This window comes from Erythranthe guttata, chromosome 6, assembly GCF_056151865.1.
Source record: "Erythranthe guttata isolate IM_541 chromosome 6, IM_541, whole genome shotgun sequence".
NCBI lineage: Eukaryota > Viridiplantae > Streptophyta > Magnoliopsida > Lamiales > Phrymaceae > Erythranthe > Erythranthe guttata.
This window is the reverse complement of record NC_142538.1, coordinates 10,023,392-10,032,538: the sequence shown is the minus strand read 5'-3', so window position 1 is coordinate 10,032,538 and position 9,147 is coordinate 10,023,392. Positions and strand designations below refer to the sequence as shown.

Here is a 9,147-nt window from a genome sequence, read left to right as displayed (position 1 = left end):
CAATCACTGCTCGAGTGAGTCAGACTAAGTGGTGTGATAAAACACTGTTTATTGTGTATAATTTGAAAAGAAGTGATAAATTTTAGCACAAGTGCTGGAGTTGCTCTTACATCGTGGGGCTTAAGCAATATCTTAAAACCGTCGAGAAAACATAAGATACAAATAAAAATAAAAATTTCCAAAGTAAATGGACAAAAATAACCCTAGGGCAACAAATATTTCACCAAAATGGGTCTAGGGTTTCGGGCCAATCCTTTCTTTTATATATAAAGACTAGTAACCAAACCCGTGCGTTGCACGGGGTTATATATTTCAATGAAATGACACAATAACAACACAGTTATTAAATCGGAGCAATAAATCACAAATTGTCACAAATATAATATACATTTGCTTCTTTACACTTAAAAATATTCATATAAAAAAACCCTTAAAAATCGCACTTTAATCGCTCAGAAGATGTGTGCACTTCACCGGTACCCAAGACATTACTGCAGATTAACAATTTCCAATAGCATCATATATGAGTTCAAATAACACAAAAAAACTATTGAAAGAAAAAATGCGAAACAAATATATGGAATACAATAATAACCTTTGATGTTGTGTGACAGCTCATTCTTTGTGGCAATGCATTCATTTTAATGATATTGCATCTTCACACTCTGCGAAATAATAAGAACACATTATGTACAGTAGAATGTAAGGCTTACATAAGAACTAATGTGAAAACTGTAAATAAAAAATACCTTAAATTTTGAAATACTTATTTATAAACAACGTTTGTTGTATGTTTTGAAGTATTTCCTTCTTTGTTAACTATAAGTATCTTCAAACTTTCTCGACTGGTAAACCTCGAAATAGCTACATATAGTTAGTTATCCGTGAGAGAAAACAAACTTTTCAAGATATGGACCAACATTTTGGAGGGATTGACCTTGACTTTTATTTATTGTCATAGCGAAGGAAAGAACAATGGGAACTTGTCTCCTCTGAAAGTGAAACGGAATTCTACTGTCTGACGGTGTTAATGACAATCTTGGAATGAAGACCTTCTGTCCGACATTAGAGCCTCATATTATTTCTGCTTCCAAAACGCGATTTCCCAACCGAGTAATGGCCAATCTTGTACCATTACACAATCCATTGGGCTAGTCTATATTCCTCAATAACATAACATGAACACCTCTCTTCAGCTTTAATTCATGGTTTGACAGACCTGAAGATGTAATAGTATTCAAAAACTCTGGAGTATGAATGTCATGATGTGAGTCGACACTCTCATTCGCCGTACATGGACTATCGAAACTAAGATAAACTCTTTCCTCTTCCGGAACCAAAGACAACATGTAATCGTTCACCTTCTCAACAATTTCATTAGTAGGTGCCAATATAGCTCGTTGTTGTAAGTATTGAAAATCCATGATATTAGCGAGCAATTTTGGGTAAGTTTCTTTAGCAATAGACGCTAAATGGTTACCTGATGATTGTATGAGCAAATCATCAGGTATCTCAATGTCCATAACTCCATCATTGTCATCACATTAGTACCATCACCTATACTTAACACCCAATCTGAGAAGTTCTTCAGTTCCTCGCAATTAGAACTTGTTGAAGAAAGCCTCATATTTTTTGTTAATGTTAACACTTCACAATGCTGCCACAAATGTGAGGAATTTATGCTCGCCAACACAACTTGTTGTCTCGTTCCCTTTGGCACGACATGTAATATTTGTCTAAAATCACCTCCAAAAACAACTGTTTTGCCACCAAATGGTTTGTTCTCATTTTCAGGATCAGACTGGCTTAGGATATCCTTCAAAGATTGATGTACGGCTTAAAAACAATGTTTGTGAATCATCGGAGCTTCATCCCAGATGATGAGTTTTGCTTTCGTTATCTACTCCGCCAAAGGGGACTCACATGGAATGTTGCAAGTAGATTCTTCGTGAACATTAAAAGGAATGGCAAACCTCGAGTGAGTTGTTCATCCACCAGGAATGAATAAAGATGCTATCCCACTTGATGCGACTGTGAGTACTATTTCACCTTTTGACCTTGAAGCTGTCGAAAGCGTTCTCCAAATATAGGTCTTACCAGTACCTCCGTAACCATAAAGGAAAAATAAACCACCACGTCTTTCATTTACACGAACCATATCATAGACAATCCTTTGTTCGTCATTGAGACTTGACAATAACTCTTAATGTTCGGCAGCTAATGCACTTCTGTCATAATTAAGTTCATCATAGATAAGTCTATTTTCAACTTGTGGGAAAAGAGACATGTTTGGGAACAGCATTGTTAGAAAAGCAGTTAGACTCTTATTGCTACTTCGCATATTTTCTTCAATTTCCATTAGGGCAAAAAATTTCAAATCATCTTCATCAAGCTGCAAATCTGAAATATAAAAAATAAATTAAATAAATTAGCAACAATGCTGAAAATAATAAATGGCAGAGAAAAGAAATTTTGTAATAAATTTATCAAATACTTGAAAATATATGAAAAACTACTTCACATTGCAGTATAGTTCTTTGCGTACGTAGGATATCATCACTCAAAAAATGCCATGTTTTATCCCAAACATATTCAGGCCGTGCCATTTGATTAGAGAATAGAAGAGTTGTGAACATATTTCGTATGAATTTAGCAAACCCCCAATGGTTTGCTTCTTCAATACCATCTATGTACTCCTTATCATCATCTAACAAACCAATTGCATAGGAAACATCTCTAAACATAGGATAAACCACATTATTGATGGTTCTTAACTCAATATAAGAAGAAGGCCCCCTAATTATATTGAGTAAGATTCTCAAATAATATAATTCACCACTTCCTGGGGCTACGTAATGAATTTTTCCAACATAGAATCCTTTCTTTCTGGGAGTTCATGCACGTAAAGGTTGTTTCCAGACGAATTTCACTGGGAATTCCGCATAGGTAAGACCTTTTGCCTCGGTATATGTAATATTTGCGTCCATCCATGCTAAAAAATTTGATTGCAATACATGTGGCCTCTCAATAACCGATTCAAGAGACTCATCACCATCAAAAAATACAACTTGTTCGTTGGGCAGGTGAATAGGCAAACGCTCGACTGCCGGTTCTCTAAAATGAACATCGAATGCAAATATTCGCCACACAGCTTCACATGGTGATAAGTATCTACAATCAACGTACATCTTGATCTCATCGTAATTTTCTGATTGTGAGTCACCAGCTCCTGTTCCATAAAAAGTTGCAGTAACACAATCATGACATTTGTTGATGTGCTTGAAAAGATACTTAATTGATCTTGATTGGTTGCACCACTCAATATTTATATGTGCCTTGTACCTTATCATCAGATATGGATTATAGGGCACCACAAATCTATTATCAACATCATTTTTTCCTTTTTTGACTACCCTACCATTATCCCTTCTCTTGTACAACGGATAATCTTCTTTATCATTAGAGGTTCGATCATTGAATTTTTTGGGAAAGTGCCTTGTACACTTCCTATCCTCCATGCATGAAGCGGTTGGGTCAAATACACCACATGGACCATGGATCATAAGAGAAGTGACAGAACTATGAAGCACATGATCTTCATTTTCATCAAGGATTTCAGCAGATATTATCTTGTCGATATGTTCTGGACTTGGGTACATGGAGTCAGGATGTAAGAAGATAAGTATATGAGCATGCGGTAGTCCTCGCTTCTGAAATTCTATTGTGTACATCACTGCATACAAAATAGAAAACTCATATTAATAATTAAATAAATGCAGGAGATCTTGCTCATGTAATATCAATACAATACAATAGTCATAATGTACCGACAAATTAGAAATGCTGAGATATAATAATTCTTTGTAAAATGATCATATTTAGAAAACATGTGAAAATTCCACGATGAGGTATTCTTATAATAAGTGTATGTAATAATAATATTATATTAATATTTTCTTCTACCGAAAAATGTTATAATAATATTATTTAACTTATTAAATACATCAATTCAAATAAATTTAATAATTAACATAAGTTATTACTAATTTTATAATAATTCAAATAAGTCATTGTAAAAAAAATTTGAAGATTAAAATAATATTCGACAATATTATATAAATGTTATCATAAGTTTCAAGAAGCTTTTACGTAGTACCTGATTTCACTTTTCCGAATACTTTTCCGAATACTTTTCCCCGTTTTATCTCCTTGATGAATTGATCGAATTATATTTTAAAAACTTAACAAATAATATCCGGTCTATCTTCAACATTCAAACCTTCATCCTTAAGAATTCTTGTTATCTCGATCCAATTCTGATTGCATGTGAAAGTACCAAATAAATTAGGATATCCAGCCCATCGACATATAGCCATAGCATCTTGATAAATTTGTATCATATAGCGAGCTGCATTGATAAATGTTGCTGGTAATATGACACGTTTCCCGTTTTTTGATGAATTATTTTCTCCTCTCAAATATGCTTTTGAAAGACCCTTGTACAACCCTCCTTCTGATGCATCCGAAGATATGCTAAACAGGCTGATTCAATCATACTAAAAAAATCGACCGCAAGTTGTTCGAATAGACGTTTGGAACCTAAAATTGTTCCGCTCTCAATGGTTCGCATTTGAATTCGAAATGCGATAAATTCTCTCATTGACACTTTCCGTCTCTTATTAGTCACCAAATTGCTCCTATCATTAGTGCAATGTCATCTCTGTAACCATCTTCTCCACGTGGAAACAACAACGTATACTGAAGTGGAAGATAAGCTGGAGATACTATAGAGACACGACGGAGTAACCCAGATCGTGTCTTGACAATAATGTCTCGCTCAGCGTCGGCAGAATCAAAATCACCAACTATAAGTGCTGCTACTTTAGATGCAGAAGGAAGATTGTATCTTCTAGCATCATGACTTCTCTTTCCTAAAGTCCGTAATTTGACTTCACGTAATGTTGGACTTTCAATTTGATCGAGCATATCCTTTAGATCTGTAACAATAGAATTTGATAGTTCATTCGAACTTGATTCCATCCTATAACGAAAACACTATATTATTTGTTGTTAAAATCCCATATAATAGATATGTGATGGTGGTTGATCCAATGCTTGTAATTTTTTACCGATGGCCAGTAATTCGAGCGTTCCCGCTGTTTGGACTAACAATGAAGTTACAAAGCATGTATGTTTTTCCTTCCTTCAGTATAGATTTGAACGTATTCATATGTTGCTTTTTGATGCTGGTATGTACCTTGCCGCCCTACCATAAGTATATATAATGTATATATAAATTATCAACAATATACAAATATTTTGTAGACGTAATTAAAATAAATAAATAAATTAAAAAAAAAACGTTTTGCATATCACCTTGGAATCCATGAGCAGCATATATATCAAGACTAACAATTACATCTTTGTTGTCATAATGCGGAACAAACCACAACATTACTCGTAAAATAACTCTCCGAGCCATTGTAGTGGGACTAAGGTCAACAATATTTGTGATATTGGAAGCCATTATAGAAATCCTACAAAAGTTTCAGGATATATAGATTAAAAAGTGAATGAGGGTGTGAGAATGAAATATGTATGCATATATATAGAAAAGCCAATGTTTCGGTTGTTTTATACATGGTAACTACCTAAGTAGTGGGAGAGTGGATAGAAAATTTATTCTCTAAAAAACAACTATGTAAATATAAAAACCGGCATGTAGTGAAGTAGTGGGGTGCTATGGGGGTTACGTGTGCTATATATAGTGGGTGGTATGAGTAGTTACAATTGGACGTGGAATTTAATGTATGTACGGAAACTTACTTTTATCACACTAACTTTTTTTTAATTATAAAACTATTTAATCTGATTTTTGAAAATTAGATTACCAAACTTTTTTTTTAAGAAATCAAAGTTTATTAAGAATAGGAGTTATCGTCATAATATAGAAGTTTATTAAAAATGTCAGTATTTGATTTCTTAAAAATTAACTCCTATTTAATTAATTATAAACACAAGTAAATTTATTTTTTTAATTATAAAGGTTTTTTATTTGATTTCATAAAAATTAAAGTTGTTCATGTTTAGAATGCATTCTTCGGACCTCGATAACCCCTATAAATTTTATTTATAAAATTCTTAGTGATAACGAAAGATGAATTAGCGGAGTTAATATATTATATTAACGAAATTAAATATATTATATTAATCAAATTATATTATATTATGTAACATCAAAATTTATTTGCCTATATAGTAATGCATATAATTTTTTAAGAGAACTCTTCGAATTTTTATCTAATAAGATCTAATTAAAAGGAAAAAGGAAAAAAAATATAAAATTATGTAAATAATAATTCGCTGGACAAGAATAAATGGAGAAAAGAAAACGGATATCTGATGTTTGTTGTCTAAGAAAACATTAAAATTGCATTAATCAAACTATTTACATTGGTGATGAAAATATAACAATAAAAAAACACATTTCATATAAAATAAAAATATAACAATAAGAAAACACACTCCAATTGTATGTTCCAGTAGAAAATAATTGATAAAAAAAAAAGCAAATCTAACTGTGCAAATTTTACAGACCCATCTACAACCGAGATTATCAAAATCAAGTGGACCCGCCACCATTGCTTGCACACATTGTCGGTGCATTGCGGTGAGATTGCAATGCGTGCAACGCACCAACTCATACGTTCTGGCACGCTCCAAACAATGGTCACAATATATGCAGCTTAAAAAGAACTCGTTCGCTGAGATTTCCTCACAATCTGACCGATTCGGTGAGAAATTTGAATCAGATTCTTCTTTCATAAATACATCAGTGGATTGTACTGTAGAGAAATCTGTTTCAACGCAAGGTTTCCCGCGAAGACGTTGGAACACCTTGCCAAGCAATGCGACCAATATTGCAATAATTATTGTGCCTCCAACGTTAACAGACGGTAACCCGTGAAGTGATAAAAGATATTGAGTTTATAAAATAAAAAAATAAATGGCACAAATTTAATGAAAACCAAAAATACCATGGTCAACCAAACAATAAAAGAGATGAACATTACGTGAAGGCATATGGCTATCATACGGGGAGTCATTGTGCACGGAAATTATGCATGAGTTGTACAAAAAAAAAATCAAAATCGTTAACAACTATTATGTGACGTGAAAATTTAAAAATCTGATATAAATAAATCTAAATAAAAAATATTGTATTGTTTACATGTAGAAATCAATTGGTTACGTTGAAAATAATTTGTGAGGATGAAGAAGAACAAAATTTTAAATGAACAAGAAGAAGAGGCTTGGCAAAAAAAAATTGTGATTTTTTATAGCGTTCTCGGGAGTTTAAATAGAACAATGAAATTGGTAATGGGTTGAGATCATAGTGTGATGATGAGTTAGTGGGTGGTTAAAGAGGAGAAGGAAAAAAAATTAACACGGTATATTCAAAATATAGGGAGAATATTAGAAACATGGGGTCCAAAAATATAGAGGTTAAGAAACATCGTGATTTTAGTTTTTACTGGAGAAGAGTTTAAAGAAATAATTACCTTTTAACTTTTAGTATTTTTTTTTTTGGTTTTTTTTTTGCAATTTATTTATCTGAATGCTAAATCCCACACTATTTTTACCGAATCATGCACATAACTAAATATATTTCTCTCTCTAAAATCTTCTCTTCTCATTCCCTATTCTTCTTCTTTTTCCCTAACTTTTTCACAAAATCACACATTAAAAACATCCTTAGCATTCCAAGTTTGAATTTGACAAAAAAATTCACATGTTCAAACTAAAAGAAAGTTGGAATTTGAGGAAAAAAATCGAATTCATATGAATTTGAATAATTAAAAAACTTAATGAAATTGAATGTATATTAAATAAAACGGAACTCATTTTTTATGATTATTCACGTTAAAAAGTAATGAATTTTGAGTGACTTGGATAAAATCATTTTAGAGAGAAGTTAGAGAAAATTTGAGTAGAGGGAGATTTTTTTTTTAATTTATGTGTAGGATTTAGTAAATTTTAGTGTAGGATTTAGCACACCCCTTTATTTATTTGTTTATCATGTGGTTATTCAATTTATATTGGTATCCGTAGACCATGAAATAAGGAAGTTTTTTTTTTGTACTTTCGTCTTGTATTCAACTCAATTTTTTACAAAGTGGACGGTTACATTTTTTATTTTATTTATTGAGAATAATTTTAAAAACAAACTATCAAAATAGGAAAATGACTAAAATCCACTATGTTTAGTTTTTAGGGTTATAGGTCAAAATATCTTTCTTTTATATATAAGATATCATAAATACCATTCAAATTTCTAATCTATCACTCACTTATATTCGTTTATTCCTCCTTTCTTCTAAGGGTTTTTTTTTTTTTTTTTTTCGCAATGAAACCTAAAATGGTAAAACAAGATTCTATCAATCGTCTAATTTGAATCAGTTTCTGGACAGATTGTATTGTATGAAAAGTAACCTATTTTTCCAATTTTAATCCACCAAAAAGGACAATAGCAAAAATCACTTTTTTTTTCCTTTTCTATAAACGTTCGTAATCTATTTTTTTCAAGAACGTGAATTTCTACTCTTTTTGACCTTCTGTTGTTTTTCTCTGACGAAATTATCATTCACTTAAGGTGGAGAGGGTGGGATTATGTGGTAATGATTCTTGTTGAAAATAGTAGAGTTTTTTTGTGAATATTCTAATTAATTTGGTAGTGGAAAATTTATAAATTTAAACAAAATATGGGTAAAAGAGAAAATTAGGTAAAATAGGAAATAAATTTAATTTGGTGATGAAATGCGATATTTTGAGGGTGGAATCTCAAAAATAAAATATGGTATTTAATTATTATTATTTATATTTTGTAACAAGGTGTATACTTAACTAACCCAAATTTATTTCACTGACGTATCTATTTACAATTATGTCCTCCTAGTAAAATAATTGCATATGTAATTTAATTTTTACTCAAAACAAAATAAAATAATCTCATATATATACAAAATATATTTTGACCTGCAACCCTAAATGTAGCCTAGGGGTAATATTGTAATTTTATATGTAGCGCCCCGCCCCGAGTAGCAGGCACCTCGTGGCGGAACACCACTCAACATGCAGTACATTCAA

The 9,147-nt window shown here is 31.8% G+C and overlaps 1 pseudogene; it reads right to left on the bottom strand.

Annotated features, from left to right (window-relative positions):
• Positions 1–766: 766 nt before the first annotated feature.
• Positions 767–5,040, bottom strand: LOC105974874 (uncharacterized; annotated as a pseudogene).
• Positions 5,041–9,147: the final 4,107 nt, after the last annotated feature.